Source organism: Panthera tigris, chromosome A2 (genome assembly GCF_018350195.1).
Source record: "Panthera tigris isolate Pti1 chromosome A2, P.tigris_Pti1_mat1.1, whole genome shotgun sequence".
NCBI classification, from domain to species: domain Eukaryota; kingdom Metazoa; phylum Chordata; class Mammalia; order Carnivora; family Felidae; genus Panthera; species Panthera tigris.
In genome coordinates this window covers 127,757,389-127,782,435 of record NC_056661.1, presented here as the reverse complement: position 1 = coordinate 127,782,435, position 25,047 = coordinate 127,757,389, and the positions used below count along the sequence as shown (strand labels likewise).

General features: G+C 36.4%; 1 long non-coding RNA gene across 1 annotated transcript in view; it reads right to left on the bottom strand.

Annotated features, from left to right (window-relative positions):
* Positions 1 to 2,054: 2,054 nt before the first annotated feature.
* The window catches only part of LOC122234298, a 151,140-nt gene continuing 128,147 nt past the window's right edge, over positions 2,055 to 25,047 (bottom strand). Inside the window, exon 3 of the long non-coding RNA XR_006212063.1 lies at positions 2,055 to 2,198. This is a non-coding gene — a long non-coding RNA (uncharacterized LOC122234298). The remainder of the gene's footprint in view (positions 2,199 to 25,047) is intronic.

The window sequence follows — 25,047 nt, the reverse complement described above, 5'->3', positions numbered from 1 at the left end:
TAATATTCATTTAAAAATTCACAATAACTTAATGATTCATTTGCATAACACACATACACATATCCCATAGTAGCCCACATTTCTCAAACTGTTTTTGTTTCATTTTGTTTTTTTACTGGTACAGTTTAGAATATTACAGTTCTGGTGACAAAGTGATAAAGGGATTCAAATCACATAAAAATATTAGGAATAAATAAAATACTGTCATTGCTACAGAGCCACAAAAACTCCTGGTGTCTATAAAAGCATCTTCAGTTACCTAATCATTAAGCTGGACTGTCTTACACTGTGTCAGAGTTTAAGTTAAAATCTTTATTTCACTGACCGAATTCTTGCCTATGTTCATGGAGTAGAGTTCTCAAATGTTATATAAAATAAAGACATTTTCAAGTTTCTGGCTTCACAGTATGCTATGTCTGATCTCTCACTTTTCAGCTCACTGGATATTGTCATAACAGAATATATACTCAATTATAGCAACAGTAAACCTCACATATTTATCAAAAGTGGAACACACTGTGAAAACTTGGCAGGACACCAAAGAGCCATGGAAAACTTTCTGAGAGCCACTGGCTCCAAAAACAACACAGTTTGCTTCAATTGGGACTGGTCTGTTATCTCATCTATGTTTTTTTGACTAAATACGTGTTAGTATTCTACATACATATTTCTTTTCTAATATAAATGTATTTATCATTCTTAGATTTTTTTACTTGAATACCATCTACCTTCATATTTAAGAAGTAAACCTGTTAGTATGTTTGCAGATATTTAGACATTTTATAAAACCTGTGGCATACCCAGCATGATGTTCATATGTGTAATAGACACTTGTCAGAGCCTTGACTACATCCTTTAGATGGTACCATTTCATTATATTCCTGAAGGCTTCCAAATCCCATTATCTGCATTTCTATTCTTGAGGGGTTTTGTTTTGTTTTTTTTTGTTTTTTGTTTTTTGTTTTTCCTGATGGAAAACTGTTCCATCCAAGCATGCAATAGGCCACAAGTCCTGGGTAATTAACATCCCCTGGAAATGGCCCTCAACCAGAGATTGACGGCAATTGTGTATAAATGTCTCAGTGCCCTTACTCTTTTGTTGAGATAATTTTGAGGCATGCATTCTATACCATACCCAGAGTCTTCCTGTAGTCATGAACTTCAGCCACCCATCTGGATGGATTGCTGGCCTAGTCACACACCTAATACCTGCTGCCATCTTTTCCCTGGTCACTTTCCTCCTTCTTCCAGCAACCCTCAAAAATGGCCACTTGCACTTGTAATTTTTACTCACATGTTCCCTCCTTAGTTTGGGGAAACAAATTAAGGCAATATGAGACATATATCTCTGAATTGTCCTTTTTGCGATTGTCCTTTTTATCTTTTCTTCCTTTGTCTTAGTATAATATCTCAAAACCACTCGTATAAACATTTATAGTAACCACTTTTCTGATCACTTTGGTTTGACTCACACTGCCACCACTTTTCTTCCTAAAACACTGGGTTGGCCTTTACTCAAACCTGCTCATAAATTTTCACTGCCTCATCTATAATGGCCTAATAGGCAAAATCTTCCAAAATCTTACTGATGAGGGAAACAAAGGCAATGTAGAAAAATGTAGTTTAAATTAATTTCCCTTACAGACTGCAGCCCATTGATAGATGTCAGAGACCTGCAGCGTATAACACTCCCCAAGACGTCTATGGTTGCCTTAATGCCTTAATGTTTACATTTCCTTAAAGACTAAAGCAACCTTATCTTCACAATAGTACATCTTCAGGGTCCTGTGAGACCCTGCTTTCAACATCCAGAAATTCCTTGGAGACCAATGGTATCAATACCTCCCCTCCCTCCACAAACTTGAAAGAACATAATCAGTTGCTCCTCACAACGCCAGTGTTGCTCTTTCTGCTCACGGGTCCTGTCCCCATGCTTTAAAAAATCACCTTTTTGCACCAACAACATCTTGAGAATTCTTCCTTGGCCGTTTGCTCACGAACCATACTTCAAATTTCATCACTACTGAGGTACTTTCTTTCAATCTTACCTTATACTTTATCATTTAACATTGTTCCTGTCAGACCAGAGAAGTGGCCATCTCCAAAGCAAGTTCCCATATGCTCTCAATCTTCAGTGCATCTGCTCATGCTGGTTTCTCTGCCTAGAGTGGTGTTGTTCAACATTGTAGCCATTAAATCTAAATTAATAAAAATTAAATAAGTTTAAAAATTCAGTTCAAACACTTCAAGTTCTCAACTGAGAACTATGTGGCTACCACAATAGATAATAATTATAAAATACTTATATCATCACAGAACATTCTATTGGACAGAGCTTTGTCTAGAGTACTATTTTATATCTAATTTTTTAAATACTATTTTTTTTTAAATTTTTTTATTTTTTAATATATGAAATTTACTGTCAAATTGGTTTCCATACAACACCCAGTGCTCATCCCAAAAGGTGCCCTCCTCAATACCCATCACCCACCCTGCCCTCCCTCCCACCCCCCATCAACCCTCAGTTTGTTCTCAGTTTTTAACAGTCTCTTATGCTTTGGCTCTCTCCCACTCTAACCTCTTTTTTTTTTTTTTTTCTTCCCCTCCCCCATGGGTTTCTGTTATGTTTCTCAGGATCCACATAAGAGTGAAACCATATGGTATCTGTCTTTCTCTGTATGGCTTATTTCACTTAGCATCACACTCTCCAGTTCCATCCATGTTGCTACAAAAGGCCATATCTCATTTTTTCTCATTGCCACATAGTATTCCATTGTGTATATAAACCACAATTTCTTTATCCATTCATCAGTTGATGGACATTTAGGCTCTTTCCATAACTTGGCTATTGTTGAGAGTGCCGCTATAAACATTGGGGTACAGGTGCCCCTATGCATCAGTACTCCTGTATCCCTTGGATAAATTCCTAGCAGTGCTATTGCTGGGTCATAGGGTAGGTCTATTTTTAATTTTCTGAGGAACCTCCACACTGCTTTCCAGAGCGGCTGCACCAATTTGCATTCCCACCAACAGTGCAAGAGGGTTCCTGTTTCTCCACATCCTCTCCAGCATCTACAGTCTCCTGATTTCTTCATTTTGGCCACTCTGACTGGCGTGAGGTGGTATCTGAGTGTGGTTTTGATTTGTATTTCCCTGATAAGGAGCGACGTTGAACATCTTTTCATGTGCCTGTTGGCCATCCGGATGTCTTCTTTAGAGAAGTGTCTATTCATGTTTTCTGCCCATTTCTTCACTGGGTTATTTGTTTTTCGGGTGTGGAGTTTGATGAGCTCTTTATAGATTTTGGATACTAGCCCTTTGTCCGATATGTCATTTGCAAATATCTTTTCCCATTCCGTTGGTTGCCTTTTAGTTTTGTTGGTTGTTTCCTTTGCTGTGCAGAAGCTCTTTATCTTCATAAGGTCCCAGTAATTCACTTTTGCTTTTAATTCCCTTGCCTTTGGGGATGTTCCGAGTAAGAGATTGCTACGGCTGAGGTCAGAGAGGTCTTTTCCTGCTTTCTCCTCTAAGGTTTTGATGGTTGCCTGTCTCACATTCAGGTCCTTTATCCATTTTGAGTTTATTTTTGTGAATGGTGTGAGAAAGTGGTCTAGTTTCAACCTTCTGCATGTTGCTGTCCAGTTCTCCCAGCACCATTTGTTAAAGAGACTGTCTTTTTTCCATTGGATGTTCTTTCCTGCTTTGTCAAAGATGAGTTGGCCATACGTTTGTGGGTCTAGTTCTGGGGTTTCTATTCTATTCCATTGGTCTATGTGTCTGTTTTTGTGACAATACCATGCTGTCTTGATGATGACAGCTTTGTAGTAGAGGTTAAAGTCTGGGATTGTGATGCCTCCTGCTTTGGTCTTCTTCTTCAAAATTACTTTGGCTATTCGGGGCCTTTTGTGGTTCCATATGAATTTTAGGATTGCTTGTTCTAGCTTCGAGAAGAATGCTGGTGCAATTTTGATTGGGATTGCATTGAATGTGTAGATAGCTTTGGGTAGTATTGACATTTTGACAATATTTATTCTTCCAATCCATGAGCAGGGAATGTCTTTCCATTTCTTTATATCTTCTTCAATTACCTGCATAAGCTTTCTATAGTTTTCAGCATACAGATCTTTTACATCTTTGGTTAGATTTATTCCTAGGTATTTTATGCTTCTTGGTGCAATTGTGAATGGGATCAGTTTCTTCATTTGTCTTTCTGTTGCTTCATTGTTAGTGTATAAGAATGCAACTGATTTCTGCACATTGATTTTGTATCCTGCAACTTTGCTGAATTCATGTATCAGTTCTAGCAGACTTTTGGTGGAGTCTATCGGATTTTCCATGTATAATATCATGTCATCTGCAAAAAGCGAAAGCTTTACTTCATCTTTGCCAATTTTGATGCCTTTGATTTCCTTTTGTTGTCTGATTGCTGATGCTAGAACTTCCAGCACTATATTAAACAACAGCGGTGACAGTGGGCATCCCTGTCGTGTTCCTGATCTCAGGGAAAAAGCTCTCAGTTTTTCCCCGTTGAGGATGATGTTAGCTGTGGGCTTTTCATAAATGGCCTTTATGATCTTTAAGTATGTTCCTTCTATCCCGACTTTCTCAAGGGTTTTTATTGAGAAAGGGTGCTGGATTTTGTCAAAGGCCTTTTCTGCATCGATTGACAGGATCATATGGTTCTTCTCTTTTTTTTTGTTAATGTGATGTATCACGTTGATTGATTTGCGAATGTTGAACCAGCCCTGCATCCGAGGAATGAATCCCACTTGATCATGGTGAATAATTCTTTTTATATGCTGTTGAATTCGATTTGCTAGTATCTTATTGAGAATTTTTGCATCCATATTCATCAGGGATATTGGCCTGTAGTTCTCTTTTTTTGCTGGGTCTCTGTCTGGTTTAGGAATCAAAGTCATACTGGCTTCATAGAATGAGTCTGGAAGTTTTCCTTCCCTTTCTATTTCTTGGAATAGCTTGAGGAGGATAGGTATTATCTCTGCTTTAAACGTCTGGTAGAACTCCCCTGGGAAGCCATCTGGTCCTGGACTCTTATTTGTTGGGAGATTTTTGATAACCGATTCAATTTCTTCGCTGGTTATGGGTCTGTTCAAGCTTTCTATTTCCTCCTGATTGAGTTTTGGAAGAGTGTGGGTGTTTAGGAATTTGTCCATTTCTTCCAGGTTGTCCAATTTGCTGGCATATAATTTTTCATAGTATTCCCTGATAATTGTTTGTATCTCTGAGGGATTGGTTGTAATCATTCCATTTTCATTCATGATTTTATCTATTTGGGTCATCTCCCTTTTCTTTTTGAGAAGCCTGGCTAGAGGTTTGTCAATTTTGTTTATTTTTTCAAAAAACCAACTCTTGGTTTCGTTGATCTGCTCTACAGTTTTTTTAGATTCTATATTGTTTATTTCTGCTGTGATCTTTATGATTTCTCTTCTTCTGCTGGGTTTAGGCTGTCTTTGCTGTTCTGCTTCTATTTCCTTTAGGTGTGCTGTTAGGTTTTGTATTTGGGATTTTTCTTGTTTCTTGAGATAGGCCTGGATTGCAATGTATTTTCCTCTCAGGACTGCCTTCGCTGCATCCCAAAGCGTTTGGATTGTTGTATTTTCATTTTCGTTTGTTTCCATATATATTTTAATTTCTTCTCTAATTGCCTGGTTGACCCACTCATTCGTTAGTAGGGTGTTCTTTAACCTCCATGCTTTTGGAGGTTTTCCAGACTTTTTCCTGTGGTTGATTTCAAGCTTCATAGCATTGTGGTCTGAAAGTATGCATGGTATAATTTCAATTCTTGTAAACTTATGAAGGGCTGTTTTGTGACCCAGTATATGATCTATCTTGGAGAATGTTCCATGTGCACTCGAGAAGAAAGTATATTCTGTTGCTTTGGGATGCAGAGTTCTAAATATATCTGTCAAGTCCATCTGATCCAATGTATCATTCAGGGCCCTTGTTTCTTTATTGACTGTGTGTCTAGATGATCTATCCATTTCTGTAAGTGGGGTGTTAAAGTCCCCTGCAATGACCACATTCTTATCAATAAGGTTGCTTATGTTTATGAGTAATTGTTTTATATATCTGGGGGCTCGGGTATTTGGCGCATAGACATTTATAATAGTTAGCTCTTCCTGGTGGATAGACCCTGTGATTATTATATAATGCCCTTCTTCATCTCTTGTTACAGCCTTTAATTTAAAGTCTAGTTTGTCTGATATAAGTATGGCTACTCCAGCTTTCTTTTGGCTTCCAGGAGCATGATAAATAGTTCTCCATCCCCTCACTCTCAATCTAAAGGTGTCCTCAGATCTAAAATGAGTCTCTTGTAGACAGCAAATAGATGGGTCTTGTTTTTTTATCCATTCTGATACCCTATGTCTTTTAGTTGGCGCATTTAATCCATTTACATTCAGTGTTATTATAGAAAGATATGGGTTTAGAGTCATTGTGATGTCTGTATGTTTTATGCTTGTAGTGATGTCTCTGGTACTTTGTCTCACAGGATCCCCCTTAGGATCTCTTGTAGGGCTGGTTTCGTGGTGACAAATTCCTTCAGTTTTTGTTTGTTTGGGAAGACCTTTATCTCTCCTTCTATTCTAAATGACAGACTTGCTGGATAAAGGATTCTCGGCTGCATATTTTTTCTGTTTAGCACACTGTAGATATCGTGCCAAGCCCTTCTGGCCTGCCAAGTTTCAAAGGAGAGATCAGTCACGAGTCTTATAGGTCTCCCTTTATATGTGAGGGCACGTTTATCCCTTGCTGCTTTCAGAATTTTCTCTTTATCCTTGTATTTTGCCAGTTTCACTATGATATGTCGTGCAGAAGATCGATTCAAGTTACGTCTGAAGGGAGTTCTCTGTGCCTCTTGGATTTCAATGCCTTTTTCCTTCCCCAGTTCAGGGAAGTTCTCAGCTATAATTTGTTCAAGTACCCCTTCAGCACCTTTCCCTCTCTCTTCCTCCTCTGGGATACCAATTATGCGTATATTATTTTTTTTTAGTGTATCACTTAGTTCTCTAATTTTCCCCTCATACTCCTGGATTTTTTTATCTCTCTTTCTTTCAGCTTCCTGTTTCTCCATAACTTTATCTTCTAGTTCACCTATTCTCTCCTCTGCCTCTTCAAGCCGAGCCATCGTGGTTTCCATTTTGTTTTGCATTTCGTTTAAAGCGTTTTTCAGCTCCTCGTGACTGTTCCTTAGTCCCTCGATCTTTGTGGCAAGAGATTCTCTGCTGTCCTGTATACTGTTTTCAAGCCCAGCGATTAATTTTATGACTATTATTCTAAATTCACTTTCTGTTATATTATTTAAATCCTTTTTGATCAGTTTATTAGCTGTTGTTATTTCCTGGAGATTCTTCTGAGGGGAATTCTTCCGTTTGGTCATTTTGGATAGTCCCTGGAGTGGTGAGGACCTGCAGGGCACTTCCCCTGTGCTGTGGTGTATAACTGGAGTTAGTGGGCGAGGCCGCAGTCCGACCCGATGTCTGCCCCCAGCCCACTGCTGGGGCCACAGTCAGACTGGTGTGTGCCTTCTCTTCCCCTCTCCTAGGGGCGGGATTCACTGTGGGGTGGCGTGTCCCGTCTGGGCTACTTGCACACTGCCAGGCTTGTGGTGCTGGAGATCTGGCGTATTAGCTGGGGTGGGTAGGCAAGGTGCACGGGGGCTGGAGGGGAGGCTTAGCTCGCTTCTCCTTAGGTGATCCACTTCAGGAGGAGCCCTGTGGCAGCGGGAGGGAGTCAGATCCGCTGCCGGAGGTTTGGCTCCGCAGAAGCACAGAGTTGGGTGTTTGTGCGGAGCGAGCAAGTTCCCTGGCAGGAACTGGTTCCCTTTGGGATTTTGGCTGGGGGATGGGCGGGGGAGATGGCGCTGGCGCCTTTGTTCCCCGCCAAGCTGAGCTCTGCCGTCCGGGGGCTCAGCAGCTCTCCCTCCCTTTGTCCTCCCGCCTTCCCGCTTTCCGAGCAGAGCTGTTAACTTATGACCTCCCAGACGCTAAGTCGCGCTTGCTGTCGGAACACAGTCTGTCCGGCCCCTCCGCTTTTGCCAGCCCGACTCGGGGGCTCTGCTTGGCCGGGGAGCCGCCCCTCCGCCCCGGCTCCCTCCCGCCAGTCCATGGAGCGCGCACCGCCTCGCAGCCCTTCCTACCCTCTTCCGTGGGCCTCTAGTCTGCGCTTGACTCCGGAGACTCCCTTCTGCTAATACTCTGGCGGTTTTCTGGGTTCTTTAGGCAGGTGTAGGTGGAATCTAAGTGATCGGCAGGACGCGCTGTGAGCCCCGCGTCCTCCTACGCCGCCATCTTCTAAGCTTTTTCAGCTAAATACTATTTTTTTAAGTTCCATCATAAAGTTAACTTTCTGTGAAAAATTCTCTTAAAATAGAATTAATTTTGTCATGTGTCTCCATTCATTGATTTAACTTTAGTTCATTCAATCAATCAAATGACACATACTGTGTATTTTATTTATGAATATCGGTGCAAATAAATCATTTATACATATGTATATTCCTTTAAAGACTAAAGCAGTCTCATTTTTGTATTTTTTAAGACACTTAGCGAAGTGCTTTTCTTATCAACAAATATTCATTTAATTATTATGAACTAGTCAAACTGACTTCAACCCTTCTGCATATTATTCCTATAAGATTCTTTTGAGCCACTTCTTTCCTAATTCTGTATTTTTGCTGTCATTACTTACAATCTACAGTCTTTATTAAATTTTGAAAGCCTACTGAAATTATTTTGAATTTTAATTGCATCATCTAGCCTAAATTAATAATGCCATTTTTATATTATATACAAATTTGATACATGGTTTATTTTATTTCTCAGAGTATCAGTTTTTTTCATTTTTTCTCTGACATCCAAAAACACTGATGGGAGCTTCCAGTTCCTTTTTAGAATACAGAGCCAATTTTTTTTTAAATTTTTGTTTATTTTGAGAGAGAGACAGAGCATAAGAGGGGGAGAGGCAGATAGAGAGGGGGAGGGAGAATCTTAAGAAGGCTCTGCACAGTCAGTAAAGAGCCCGACCCAGGGGTGACCTGAAGAACCATGAGACCATGACCTGAGCCAAATTCAAAGGTCAAAGGCTTGACTGACTGAGCCACTCAGGTACCCCTCCAGAGCCAATTTGTGGAGAGAATTCATGCACACAAGTAGAGCTGGAGTGTTTCAATTGTTCAACATAGGAACTGGTTCCTTCTTTAATTCCATTTTTTAAACTAAACATTAATAGATGTTTTGAATAGAGTGTGTCAAAAATAATCCTAGAGGGGCACATGGGTAGTTCAGTCAGTTGTCTGGCTCTTGGTTTCAACTCAGGTCATGATTCATGGTTTGGTTCATGAGTTCAAGCCCTGCGTGGGGCTCTGCACTGACAGCACACAGCCTGCTTGGGATTCTCTTGCTCTCTCTGTCCCTCCCCGACTCATGCACTTGCACTCTTATTCTCTCTCTCAAAATAAATAAACTTAAAAAAAATAACCCTAGAGATGTCCACTCAAGCTTTCAGTCTTCTTAGATTTGATTCACAGACACTCCTTACACTGTGTTGTTTAACCTGTTGTATACCCTAATTAGTACTATTATATTCCTCAGTCTTTATGATCTTCTTCATATAGGCCTTAAGAAAGACTCAAACCAAGTTGATGTTCCTTTTTATACGAATAGTATAGATTTTCAAGATCACTAAACTCTTCAAAATTCTGGCAAACTGAGGCAGAATCTAATCTTAAAGGATCCCAAGGGAATTTTTTTAAGTTTATTTATTTATTTTGAGAGAGAATGAGTGAGTGGGGAAGAAACAGAGAGAGAGGAAGAAAGAAAGAATCCCAAGCAGGCTCTGCACTGTCAGCACATAGCTCAAACCGTGAGATCATGACGCAAGCCAAAATTGGACGCTTAAAGATTGAGCCACCCAGGTGCCCCCAAGAGAACTATTTTTAAAAGCATCTATTTATTAATAAAGGCTGCACATTTTTAACGCATTTTCCTTTGAGGTATCAAGTGATAGATTCGATGTCTTTGGAAAAAGTCCCTAAAACTAGAGTCAAATCTATGGTGAACTCTCTTTTCAAAAGTGCTTACTAAACCACATCACACTGAAGAATATACTGAATTTCTCAACTAGGATAAATAAAGTTTGAATATAAATGACTTCCAGACATTGACTCTTATCTATTACATTTCTCAAATTCAAAACAAAAGTAGGTTAAAAATTAAAGTTCAAGAAATAATATCTAATAATTAGTAATCTAATCTGAAAAATCATATAATTCCATATATTTTGTTATTCATGTCTAGTAACTTTAGATTTTTAACTTTTAAAATAGAAAATGTAATCTTACTTTCTTTAAGCTTTAATTAAGGATAGAATATTCAAAAATGTCTAACACCTGCTTTATAATAAGTAGAGCATTATTTCAAATGCCAGATGGACCAATTAAGATTTTCTTTTAGATGATGCAAAATCTTGTGATGTAGGTAGATTTTTTTTTTCAAATCCAAATTTAAATATGCACTATAAGAATGTACTATTATCTAAGTACATGTTAATGAACTACTTTCATTTTTACCCTGGAGACAGTGCAAAGCACTGTCATGTTTTTTCTTCTACAGCATCTCTTTCTCATTCTTGTCTTCCAAATCCACTGTTTTAATATCCATGCTTTTATTTCCCTGTGACTATTGCTGCTAGAAGCAGCTCATATTTTAAAGAGAATTGAGCTCCCCAGAACAAAGGAAGAATTACAGGCTTTTAACATGCAAGTAAGTGGAAATTAACACTGGTAGAAGATAAAAGGTATAGAGAAATACAGACTGAATTGGTATATTAAGTACTTTACAAAGACTATCCTCAGCTGATGCCTATACTTACACAAATTATTTGACATAGTTTATTCCATTCACACAGTAAGAACTCCACTGGTGGTTTCTACCTGAATCAATCATCGAGCACTCATTTCTAATACTTTCAAGCCACAAGTTTCATGAAGGGGTCTCTAAAAATTCTGTTTACAGTTCCTAACACCTTTCTTACATCCACAATTGTAAATATGATTTTGCATACATTGACTGGGTTCTCTATGTCTGGTTAGAGGATAATTTCACAACTTCATTCCCATCAGGCAAAGATTGTGGTTTTTATCTTTTGTTGGCTTTTGGTGCTTTGTTTATATTGAGTTGGTAGCATTTAACACCTTGCTTTTAATTTTCCTTTTTCACATCATTCTTCCCCAATAATCTCCAAGTTCCTCTGGAGCCAAGACCTGGTGTCATTCATCACTAAAGTTTTCTCTGCACTTGGCTGTGGATTATGGGGTATGTAGTTCTTAGTCTCATCGGTATGTATGGCTCACTCTTTTCACACTGACAAATTACAATCACCACATCACTGGAGGCAACCTGAAGATAGGGTTACCAGAGTGTCTATCTAAACTCACAGCTGGGAGAAACTCCCCTGTTGGTTACCAGTAACTTAGGCCAATAGTTGATTCACATTCAAACAAAGCCTTTCAGCACCTGTGTGGAACAGAAGTAGTCTATCAGATGAAATGTCACCGTTTCAACAGAGCACCATTTAAACCCTCTGTTCTTTGTCTTCTTTCCACACTAGATTTTACACTGAGGTTTCTTAAACAGACTATTTGTCTGTATAAGATTTGAATTATATCCATCTATCTATTTATAGTGCAACCAAAATATGTAAAATATATCAGTCAGTTAAGCATCCTACTTCGGCTCCAGGCTCTGAGCTGTCAGCACAGAGCCTGATGTGGGGCTCAAACTCACAAACTGTGAGATCATGACATGAGCCGAAGTAGGATGGTTAACTGACTGAGCCACCCAAGTACCTGAGAATCTTATTTAATAGAACATATTTTGAAACTACATTATATGCTGTGCCATGGAGTGGGAAGCCTTAAAAATATGTAGCACCTTATATCTATAGGTATCAGTGACAAATAGAAGAATGAAATTCAAAGCAAAGTATCTTTACTCATGGGTTACTTGACAAGGTTCACTTCAGCAGATCTAAATCCCCTGAAAAATTGTTTATTATAATATAATTGGATAAGCAAATGAAACTCAACTTTCCACTGAAGGGAATGTAAATCTTTCAATGTTATATATATTGGACAACAGATATGTGAGTTTCTTTCCAATCATAAATTTTTGTAGTATACGCACATTATAGGTATGTGGATGTATATAGGAATTTCAGAATTATTCTGGAGACAAGTTCAAGTGATAATGGCAACTCTCTTTAAGAGATCATCAAAGAATCCACTGTCTAAAGAGTTGTGTTGCCATTGACAAGAATCATCATTCTCACATTTAAGTCAGTTTTCTTTATACCCATAATCAATGCATAAAAAAAATCACTTAATGTATTTTCAAACACACATGAAGGAATTCAGGAACTTTTCCTCTTGCTAGAATTAGTTAATATAAAAAAAACAACTAAGCTTTCAGCTATAGAATTATTTACTCTAAGAGTAAATAATATTAACAGAAATTCAAGAAAAATTTTTCTTATATGGTCTTGCATTATCCTAAAGAGCCATTCAGTGAATCATTTTTCTTTCAAATTTATCAACTCTACTAGCCTATGATTTCCATGTTTTATGTGTTTTAAAGCATTCATTCATTAGCAGGGATAAAATGAGCATCAACTGTATGCAAGGCTCTATTCTAATGAGCATAAGAGGTGTATACAGTACTTTCCTCAAAGAGCTTACAACTGATTTATGAGGTTAAATTGTATGTTAATCATATATAAACAATGTAATAATAAGGATAATGTACATATTACCAATGTGTCAATACACATACATATATGATGCTAAAATCACACACAAAATATTTTCAGCATGGATTAGTCACTAATGCAATATCATGTCAGATTATGCAGATTTCACCATGAAGTAACATGTTTAGGAAAAGCTTAACAATAACAATATGGCAATTAGATTGTGCCTTAAAAGTGAATAAACCTCAAATACACTCAAAATCTTGGTAGATCTGGAAAAGAGCATACAAAATGGGTTAAAATATAGTGTCTAAGAAATTTGGAAGTGAAAGAATAGACTAAACTTGCCAGGAAAAAGGAAAGAATTAAAGATTCACTTGAAGGGTAGATTAAACTCAGACTTTAGAGAATTTTGTGTTCCCAACTAAGGAAGTTTTGGCTGCATTATCTCATACGAAATGAGAAACCATAGCAAGTTTTTTTTCAAAATTATGCTAGAGAAAATTTTATGATTAGTCATACAAGAATTAGGGAGAGGGAAACTACAGATAAAAGAAAACTAGCTTGGGACTATTTCAAACTCTGTACCTGAAGTGATTAGAGTCTGACCTGTGTGTCATCCCTATGTGGAACAAATGGAAAAGAAGGAGGAATGCTCTCTCTCTCTCTCTCTCTCCCTCTCTCTCTAAGTTTATTTATTTTGAAAGACAGAGAGAGAGAGAGAGAGAGAGCGCACATGAGCAGGAGAGGGGCAGAGAGAGTGGGAGAGAGAGAATCCCAAGCAGACTCCATGCTGTCAGTACAAAGCCCGACATGGGGATCCATCTCACAAACCATGAGATCATGACCTGAGCAGAAATCAAGAGCTGGATATTCAAGTGACCAAACCACCATGCACCCTAGAAGGAATGCTTTCAATGGATTTTTTTTTTTAAAGAATTGGCCTTGGTAAAGGATTTGAAATGATCGTGGTGGGAGAAAACGGAGTAATTCAGGTTTTGATCCTGGGTGATTGAAAAGTGTTTATATCATTAATTGAGAAAAGGATGATTGAGAGGTAAGAACATCTGCATTACAAAAATTGAGTTTGGGGTCATAATGGATTACCCAAAGGGACATGATTATGAAAAAAGATGAAGATACAGAATTAGGGATCAAGCATAATGATACTTGAATAAAAAGAGTGGGGATTTACTATTGGGAGATCACTTTTGATGATCAATACTGCACACTCCATGGAGGGGTGAAAGATAAAGCAGATGTGGTGCAACAAGAAAAGGAAAGTGTAGATCAATGTCTATTTAAACAACTGCACTATTAAGAGAAGAAATAATAGACAATAAAAGTAAGAAAAGTTTCATTTTTTAAAAATGCACTATATTCGGCCAAGTTTTTACTCGTGACTTAGACAAACAAAAATCTCATATATGTAAGGTCTTAGAATTTCAGTCTTAGAATATCTACTACACAGACACTCTGCTGAATATATCATTTGAAATTTCAGAACCGATGAAGATTATCTGAAACCCAGTATAAAAATAGTGAAATAACTTACAAACATTTGAAAATCTTTAAACATAGAGAGATATGTATAAGAAATTATATATGTGTGTATGTATATCTATCTATCCATATATCTGTGTGTATACGCCTATCTACATATATTTCTATGTGTGTTGTGTGTCGATATCACCAGAGTATTTAAGAGAGTCATAAAACAAATAAACAAAAACAAAAACAAAAAAACAGAATTGAATCTAGCACCAAATGAATCTCTGAAGAATAAAAGTAATGGGATAGAAGAATTTTTAAAAGATGCTCCTGAGAAAATATTCCTGCAATACAAAGTTATGACTCTTTGCACCTGAAAAGCTCACTTGACAACATAAGCCCAGGACTTCTCAGGTTAACCTGCCTACCCTTAATGGAAGTTCTCTCTATGGAGAAATATATGGTTGTCAGGACCTTAGCTGAGGAACTAATTCCTTTGAGATAATGTCATAATATATCAAAGTAAAAGAATGAAGGCAAAAACAATTTGACACTTTGGTCTACAGTTTACTCAACTTTGGTAATCACTGAAGCCCTAAACATAGTAGGACCTCAGTTAATAGCTTTTCAAGGAATTAAAGGAGTTGGCCCTGAACTACTCAAACTTTAGTATCATAGTGTTTTACAAATGTATCTTAAAATTAGTCTTTTCTATAATTAATTAAAACTTTAAAATTCTCTTTGTTTGGGTTTATTAGGTGAGGTGGCTACACCAAAGGGAATATTTGTTTTGGGAATTTAATTGACATGAAATTAATTTCCAATGACATTCTCATTTAAAATCCAAGGACATCTGAACAGTAGGTTTGTGAAAAGGTGCTAAAGGCCTTCTGGCTGTTTCTTTCACCAACTTTTTTCTTCCCCCTTTTACCATCTTACCTCATATTTAGCAGGCATGCCATAGCATGACCAGGAGTTTGAAAAATAAATGATTGCAGCTGTCAGTGCCTCATGTCTGAATTCTTGACTTTCTTTCAGAACATTTGGGCCATGTTGTGTTTTCTAGTAGCAAGCCATTTCAAAAGGAGGCGCCGCGATGGTTCTTTCATGTAAATTAATTTCTACAGCTGTAACTTTCACACTTTGCCTGGGGCTCTCCTTTGTGACTTCTGCATTTATTTAACACAAAGCATTTTGAAAATTAAAATGTATTTTTATTGAGCTGCACTTTTATTGGAGACAGCTTGAAACTATTACTTGATCTGCATTTTAAAAAGAACTAATAAACAAGTCTCTCTTAAACAATTGCTTGGTGGGGTGCCTGGGTGGCTCAGCTGGTAAGTGTCCAACTTCAGCTCAGGTCATGATCTCACAGTTTGTGAGTTGGAGCCCCACATCAGACTCTGTGCTGACAGCTCAGAGCCTGGAGCCTGCTTCAGATTCTGTGTCTCCCTTTCTCTCTGCTCTTCCCTTGCTCATGCTCTGTCTCTCCCTCTCCTTTGAAAATAAATAAACATTAAAAAAAACTTAAAAAAAAAATAAACAATTGCTTGGTGACTATGTCACCACTCCAGCATTCTCTATCTGCATAGGCAGCTCCCAGCGCCGCCCTCCTGCTCCCTCTTAACCTGGTAACACTGATTCACTTTGCTGCTACCTGTCTTTTCATTAACCTAAGGAAAATTCTATTCAAGCACATGATCTAGCCCAAATTAAAAAATGTTACCTTTTGAGTTGCTTGGAAATTCACCTTTTCAACATTGCAATGACCACCCGAGATACTATATTCTGGCAATTCAAATGGAATGTATAATTAAAACATTCTTTCTCTTATGTAGTTATAATCTCAAGATTTTGTCAATTCTAGTTACCTTTAAAAATATACCTAGTTCTACTAAATATAGAAATTGCTATAGCCATTTATCCTGTTTATTTTTCTTATAAAGTATTGAATTCTTCCTAAGGACATGAAGCATAGTTTTATGAATGAAAACAGAAGCTGCAGAAATGCCTATTTTAAAGATAGTGATTATTTTCATTTGAGAAGACAGATATTTTTTGGCAGCAAACATATGATCAAAACTTTACTGGTAATAGGAAAAAAAATCTGGATTTGTATAGGCGTGCACTGTTTAAAAAGAAGTATATTCACCATTGATAGTTTATTTCATGCAAGAAGTATAACTTGGGATCTAAAACTCAGGTGGAGTAGGGTTCAAATCTGGAGTTTGCCATTTAGTTGTGTGACACATAGCTCAAGTTCCCCAATAGCTCTAACCTCATATTTATCATAAGTAAAATGGGAGCTGTACAGTACACACCTAAAAAGTTTATGGGGAAGAATAAATGAGAAAGTGCTTAAAAAGTGCCTGGGTAGCTTCTAGCAAAGTTACACACTCGCTAAGAATAGAAGCTATAAAGAGTTACAGAGTTACTACCTATACTGATTTGTCAGGTAGTATACTCAAATCTATGTAAACATACACTAGATGTGCTTGCCTAATGGTTTTTTATTGAAATATTATGTTCATTTATAGCTCTATGTAGAAATTTATGAATGGTACATAAACATGGGATCTGACTTCTGGAAAATTCAACTCCGGGAAAAAACGTTCAAAACAGTAACAAGTAAAGACAACTGGTGTTATGGTTCTTATTAATATTTAGTACTTGTGTAGGTATAATTGATATCTCATTGTTGCTTTAATTGGCAACTCCCTAATTACCAGTAAGTTCAAATGTCTCTGCTTATATTTGTTGACCATTTGGATGTGTTATTCTATGCAGTGTTTTAATCCTTTATGTCCAATTGGGCTACTCTTTTCCTCTCACGTTTTTTTGTTTAACAATTGGTACAAGCTCTTTGTATTACATAGATAATAACCCTCTCTTTGTCCTTTGTGTTGTGGACTATTTCCCCAAAACCTATTATTAGCTTATTGCCTTACTAATGATTTCCTTTGCTACAAAAGTTCCTAGCTGTGTGACCTATACCTTAATGCTCCCATCCGTAAAAACATAGATGATAATAACAACTACCTCAAATAGTTATTAAGAAAATTAAGTCATACTGGGAAAGTACTTAGACTAGTTCTTGGCACATTGTTAAGTGCTATGTACGACTTCATAAAGAAGATGTAATCAAACATGTACCTCCTTTCCCATGTAAAGTCTACATTTTCAGTCTTGGTTAAAAAAAATTTCCCTTAACTCCATATCATATATTGAATTTTCTATATGCTTTTATAGAATTTGGGTATTTTTTTCATTTTATTTTTTACAGAGTTTTATTTTCAGATACCTAGACAGTTGTGCTAACGCTGTTTATGACAATCTCTTTTTTTTCTCCCTGAGTTAAAATGCCACCCTTGTCATTTAAAAATTCTGCATATTAAGGTATCTATTTCTGAATTCTCTTTTTTGGAACCTCTAATCCTAAGCCAATATTGTCTTGATTTGAGTATAGTGACTTTCTATTTTTTTTGTCATATTTATGTTAAATTATACTTCCTTCACTTGTTCATTTGCACACTTTTCACTATTATATCTGGAAATTTAAATTTCACATAAATTGTAAGTAATTTGTCCAGTTTTCTAGCGAAATCTAATTGGCATTCCAGTTGAAATGGTACAATATATTGGGGTACCAGGGTGGCTCAACTGGTTAAGCGTCTGGCTTTGACTCCTGTCAAGATCTCACGGTTCCTGGGTTCCAGCCCTACACTGGGCTCTCTGCTGTCAGCCTGGGGCCCACTTCGGATCCTTTGTCTCCTTCTCTCTCTGCCCCTCCCCAACTCATGCTCGCACTCTCTCAAAAATGAACTTTTAAAAAAATCAGTTTTCTACTTTTACTGAGAAATAATTGATACACATTACTATAAAATTTTGAGGCATAAAAATATTACTAAGGTTTCTATATATTTCATAACTTTTTAACAGTTCTTTGGACATATATTATGGAGTACATATGTAGTAAAAGCACAGTAAAGTAATATCACACATAGAAACAACAGCAATCCAGGTGTTATTTCAGTAGAGGAAGGGGAATGTAATTTGTCAAGTTTACATGGGTTATTTCCACTACAGCTATGTTTTGTTCCTTAGAAGAGTAAATCAGAAGCAGATATAGTAAGCAAAAGATTAAGATTTTATAAAGCTAGAGATGACCAACATTTTTTTCTGTTTTTGTTCATACTTGAAATCTTTTTATTTAAAAAATTCATAAAATTAAAACAATTACAATGTAGCAAGTATCCTAATAATCTATTGAAGATGGTATGGGAGCACAAAGGGTAAAAATTTTGTTCTGTATTTCCTTGATCTGGTATAAACAGCTTAACCTGACTTCCTTTTATCTTGTTTCCTTTTTTAATTTTTTTTAATTGACCAATTATCTTATCAATCAAAATGAGCCCAAAGATTACACACATATATAGTACCTGAAAAAGGAAACTGTTATCTTTCAAATGTTGTGCATGACGAAGTAAAAGGATAGGGTGTAATATTTTAATGTTTTTGTGAAAAAAGAGGAGCAATAATTTTTCCCTAGTCTCTCATATTTAAAAAAAAATTTTAACATTTATTTATTATTGACAGAGTGAAAGAGACAGAGCATGAGCATGGGAAGGGTGGGGATGGGGGGGACACAGAATCCAAAGCAAGCTCCAGGCTCTGAGGTGTCAGCGCAGAGCCCAACGTGGGGCTTGAACTCACAAACCGTGAGATCATGACCTGAGCCGAAGTTGGACACTTAACTGACTGAGCCACCCAGGTGCCCCATCCCTCATATTTTGTTTGAGGAATAGAATATTTTTTGGCGAAAACATGTTATCAATTTCAAACAACTCCATCCAGTATTTTGGGTGAAAATAGATGTCAGTTGATCAAATCAATGTACCTGAAAATAAAAATTTCAATAGTGTTGATTTCAGGTCTGATGACCACACAATTGTAAATAATAAATGTAATTTTATCAAACCTTGTAAAAGTCACTTAAAGAATACAGTAAATGGTTAAATGTAGTTATAATGTATTTATTACTATAGTTTTAATAAAGTAACCAGCTCCTTCAATGTTATGAGAAAAAATACTTGTTGAAATAAAATTACCAGGGAAATCATTACAAATGTATCTAAAACACTGTATCTTAAACACCTTAGAAGAAAACAAAGAGACTTTGCCCTGGAAAATTATATTAGATAATTCAAGAATTGTCAGTAACATAATGAAGATATTGAAGTCAGAGACACACTGGAAGAGTCTGAATTAAGTTGTTTCATAAAATGTGAGTGAATAAACTTTCCAAATTAATACATTGTCATAGTATGTATGTGTAATTCAGGCATTAAATTAAGCAGTTATTTGCTCTTTTATCTACAACTCTAAAAACTTAGCCAAACAGTTTCCAAAGAAGACATATACAAGAATGGCAGACACATGAAAAGATGCTCAACATCACTAATCCATCAGGGAAAAGCACATCAAAACCACAATGAGATAGTACCTTGCATTTCTCAGAATGGCTAAAATCAAAAAGCAAGAAATAACATGTGTTGGCAAGGAGGAGAAGAAAAAGGAAACCTCATCCATTGTTGGCAGAAATGTAAATTGGTACAGACACTGTGGAAAATGGTAGGGAAGTGCTTCAAAAAATTAAAAACAGAAATACCACGTGATCCAATAATTCCACTACTGGGTATTTAACCAAAGAAAATAAAAACACCAATTTGATAGGATATATGAAACCCTGTTTCTTGCAGCATTATCTACAAGCCAAGATATGGAAGCAACCTAACTGTCTACCGATAAATGGATATGGAATATGTGGCAGATATATACTGTAAAGTCTTACAAAGCCATAAAAAAGATGAAATTGTGCCACTTATAACAACATGGGTAGACTTAGAGGGTATTATGCTAAGTGAAAGAGCAAGACAAATACCATATGATTTCACTCACATGTGGAATCTAAAAGAACAAATTAATTAAACAAACAAACAAACAGGATTAGACCTATAAATACAGAGAACAAACTGATGGTTGCAAGAGGGAAGGCCAATAGAGAGATGGGTAAATTGGGTGAAGAGGTGTGGGAAATACAGGCTTCCAGTTATGAAAGGAGTAAGTCATGGGAATAAGAGGCACAGCATAAGGAATATAAACTCAATGATTCTGTAACAGTGTTGTATGATGATGGATGGTCGCTACACTTGTGGTGGGCATAGAATATATAAACTCATCTAACCACTATGTTGTACACCTGAAATTAATGTAACAGTGTATGTTAACTGCCTTCAAATAATTTTTTAATTAGCCAAAAAAGGGAAATCATTTAATAGAAAAAAAAAACTGTATATTTGTACAAATACAGTTTTTTATAGAACTAGTAAGTCTAGCAAATAATACTGTAAAAACAGAGAAAAATAAGTGCATGTTGGGCAATTGAAATAAATATGCCTGAAGTTCATAAAAAAATACTTGAAGAATGGCTGCAGACATCATTTATTTTCATTGATTTTCCTCAAATCTATCCCATTTTCAATTTTGCTTTATTAGTTGACTGGAGGAATTGCACTCCTAGTTAACTATATAATGTTTCCTTGATCTCATTTTTATTACCAAAATTTTGTTTATTTTACCTGTTTTACTTCATAACCATTACGTTGTTTTAAAGCTTTCGGAAAAAACAAAGTCCGATATAAAAAAAAGTCTGCAAATATATTTACATACATGAAGATACGAGAGCTTGATAGAGAATTCAATTAGATTTTCCATGCATCCTTCAATAGAAAATACATTTAATAGAAGATGGAAATATTTAATTAAAAATGGAATGTATGAATCAAGAATATACCGAAAATGTCATTATCAGGGAAGAGTACAAATACAAATCTAAATCTGAAATGATAACCTAATAACTATGAGAAGATAAAATTCAATGTGCATTGTTAAACAATGAAATCTATCAGGTTTAGTCTATTTCTGTTTTCCTTTACATGCAGTTTTAAATTATAATTTAGAGGCATAAATAGAACCTCCAAGAAACACTCTATTATTTATTAGACCATCTAATTTAGGAAGTTTTAAATTTCTCTTTAGATACATACCCTCACAGCTTAAATTTTCTCATAAAATTTGTTCTTTAGCCTTGAAAATTGTTGTCTCGTTTAAGAAAGAAAATTTGTATGAAAAGAGTTATATTCTCTAGACCCTTCTTCAGAAATGTGAGTTCAGTAGGTCTGCTGTTGGGAGCCCTGGAATCTGCATTTTAAGAACTTGTGGTAATTTAAATGATGATTGAGTGTAACCACACTTTGATGATCATCACACTGTCTCAATTACTTGGTGAGTTCAGTTTTATTTTTTTCTTTTTTCTTTTTTTAAATTTTTAAAAATGTTTTTACTTACTTTTGAGACAGAGAGAAAGCATGAGCAAGGGAGGTGCAGAGAGAGAGGGAGACACAGAATCCAAAGCAGGCTCCAGGCTCTGAGCTGTCAGCACAGAGCCTTACACGGGGCTCGAACTCATGGACTGTGAGATCATGACCTGAGCTGAAGTCAGATGCTTAACCGACTGAACCACACAGGTGCCTCCATTTTGTTTTCTTCTATCACCAGGTTTTAGTTTTTAACTTCATAGTAGTCATGATAGATAACAGCATAAATTATCCCATTCCTCTGAGTGTTAAAGAAGAAATAATGTGTATAATTAGTATGTGCTCACTAAGGGTTAGCTTCTGTTTTATTTTTTTTTAATATGAAATTTATTGTCAAATTGGTTTCCATACAACATCTAGTGCTCATCCCAACAGGTACCCTCCTCAATACCCATCACCCATCCTCCCCTCCCTCCCACCCCCCCATTAACCTCAGTTTATTCTCAGCTTTTAAGAGTCTCTTATGCTTTGGCTCTCTCCCTCTCTAAATTTTTTTTTTCCCTTCCCCTCCCCCATGGTCTTCTGTTAAGTTTCTCAGGATCCATATAAGAGTGAAAACATATGGTATCTGTCTTTCTCTGTATGACTTATTTCACTTAGCATAACACTGTCCAGTTCCATCCATGTTGCTACAAAAGGCCATATTTCATTCTTTCTCATTGCCAAGTAGTATTCCATTGTGTATATAAACCACAATGTCTTTATCCATTCATCAGTTGATGGACATTTAGGCTCTTTCCATAATTTGGCTATTGTTGAAAGTGTTGCTATAAAGTCAAAATGGATAAAGGACCTGAATGTGAGATAGGAAACCATCAAAACCCTAGAGGAAAAAGCAGGAAAAAACCTCTCTGACCTCAGTCACAGCAATTTCTTACTTAACACATCTCCAAAGGCAAAGGAATTAAAAGTAAAAATGAACTATTGGGACCTCATCAAGATAAAAAGCTTCTGCACTGCAAAGGAAACAATCAACAAAACTAAAAGGCAACTGATGGAATGGGAAAAGATATTTTCAAATGACATATTGGACAAAGGGCTAGTATCCAAAATCTATAAAGAACTCACCAAACTCTACACCTAAAAAACAAATAATCCAGTGAAGAAATGGGCAGAAGACATGAATAGACACTTCTCTAAAGAAGACATCCAGATGGCCAACAGGCACATGAAAAGATGCTCAACGTCACTCCTCATCAGGGAAATACAAATCAAAACAACACTGAGATATCACCTCATGCCAGTCAGAGTGGCTAAAATGAACAAATCAGGAGACTATAGATGCTTCTGTTTTAATTAATCATTTTCCACTATGGCTATGTTAATATTACACTATCATGATCTTATTTATGCATTTGTTCCCCTTTCAATTGTAACTTCCTGAAGGAAGAGAACGTTTCTTTTCTATAATTGTACCTCTAAAATCTTACTTAATGTCTGACATGCCATATGTGCTCGGTACATCTGTGTTGAGTGAAGTAATGAAGTAGGGAGTGCACACAGATAAAACTTCGAGGTTAGCAGGGGTCTACAGAGCAAAGGTAGATAAAAGGGATAGGTAAAAGAGATATAAGGAAGGTAAACGGGATATAAAAGAACCAAGTGACAACTTGAGACAATAAAATGAGAAGATGAACTCTCTAAGGCAACCCTCTCATCTCCTCTCCCAAACTGGCTGAGGCTCTGTTTGTGCGCTTTGAGCAGTGTCACCATCCTTACCTACTCATACAAGTGGACCTCATTCAACTTTGCAGCTCCATCCTGCCTCTGTTATCTCTCCTACCACTCTTGCCCCCATCTTTGCTGTAGTATGGGTTTTGTGCCCCTCTACTGAAATAATTTTATCTTATTAGACCAAACGTACTACTATTGCTCTTTAAAGTGAGTTTCTATTAAATTATATTAGTGGAAAATTTCTGTAATATAAGCATATTATTAGAAATGTTTCTATAATTTTATTCTGGTTTAGTTTTTTTGTTGTTCTTTTTTTTCCCCCCAGAGTATACCTTAGGATACTTTCTTCAGGCATAAGTACAATTAAAACATTTACCAAAAATGCATAAAAATAATAGCAGCTACTTAACACTAAATTCCCCAGTTATAGGAAAATATGAAAAGTATTTCATCCATAACCTGTTTTAAAACCAACATATCTGAATTTTAAATACTGCTCCCAAACAACCTTAAATATGTAGTTTAAAATTCAATGACAAGTCTAGGGGCGCCTGGGTGGCTCAGTCGGTTAAGCGTCCGACTTCAGCTCAGGTCACGATCTCACGGTCCGTGAGTTCGAGCCCCGCGTCGGGCTCTGGGCTGATGGCTCAGAGCCTGGAGCCTGCTTCCGATTCTGTGTCTCCCTCTCTCTCTGACCCTCCCTCGTTCATGCTCTGTCTCTCTCTGTCTCAAAAATAAATAAACGTTAAAAAAAAATTAAAAAAAAAATTCAATGACAAGTCTGTAAATTAAAGGATGCACTTTAAAATAAGTAACGTATTTACATCATTTGGAATGACAATAAAGTTTTTACTAAGAATTAGCATTTGCCACTAAAAACACTACTAGTAATAAAATATCAGATAATTTGAGTATTTTGAATAAGGTACCACTTAATAAATTATTGTTTTATTGCACTAAATGATGAATTGAAAGAATTACTGGAACTTCCTAAAGAAAGTAAATTACTCTCAAGTGTATATTATAAGCTAGAAATACAAGGTTTAATACATATTAAAAATGATTTATTGTAACTCGCATTTTCCTATCCATGAGGACAGCTGCTTGAGGGCGGCAAACTTGAAATGTGGCAACTATTTAATCTCTCCCACAAAAATATTTTCCAGCTTCTTACTATATTTTTGTTGTCAAATTTTTTCACTTTAACTAATTTACTTCAAATGAGAATACTTGTTAATATTTAGTCAGCAAGAATTTCTCAATGTATATTTTTAGAGGTTATGATAAAATAAGGCACCAAACATATGTACATCAGTTTTCTTGGCAGATTCAGCTTCTAGACCAGTTCCCAGGTATCAACACAGAGTTGATGTGGGCATGATATTGGCGACACTGTGATACAATGTGGTGACACATTAGTTATGCTGTGAAACTGTATAACAGATGCAAAGCAAGATAAGATGCTCAGAATTGTAAGCTAAATATTAACTCCAGATCATCTGAGGATGGTTTAAATTATGAACAGAACAAAGTTATGTTTAGAGCCAAATCCAATCATTCAATAAATACTGAACAACTACTGCGTGCCAAGCACAATTCTGGGTACTCATAAATCAAGCTGAAATCCCACCATCTCTGTTCTCAACAGAGATCACTGTTTAGTGATTGAATAACAACCTAT